Here is a 444-nt window from a genome sequence, read left to right on the forward strand (position 1 = left end):
TGCCCAATACGGTGAGTGTGTAGATGAGGGGCCGTGACGCAGTGGAGAAAGAGGTCAGCGCCTTAATCCCACTGAAGCCCGCCCGGAACAAATACATCACGCAGACCGTCTGGAAGACCACTTTTAAAATCCTAAACAAACGAGCTCCGTTGGAGGGAGACGGGTCCCTGGCAGCGCTGGGCCGATGAAGCAAGTTGAGGCAGAGACCGCGCCGCCTCTGGCGCTTCGTGGGAAGTGATGCGTAAAGAGGTCAGAGGGGCAGGGTGCTCGGGTGTGCTCGGGTGTGCTCAGGGCTCGCTCAGCGGCTGTTGAGCAATTTGGAAATGTCCCTGCACTTGGCATACATTTTGGTACTTGAGAGCTGACAGCTCTCCCCGCCCTTCCCTCCTCATCTCTGCCTTCGCGTGCCAAGGATATGAAAGGGCAGCCACTCCCGGTGATAGT

This window comes from Pleurodeles waltl, chromosome 4_1 (assembly GCF_031143425.1).
Source record: "Pleurodeles waltl isolate 20211129_DDA chromosome 4_1, aPleWal1.hap1.20221129, whole genome shotgun sequence".
NCBI classification, from domain to species: Eukaryota; Metazoa; Chordata; class Amphibia; order Caudata; family Salamandridae; genus Pleurodeles; species Pleurodeles waltl.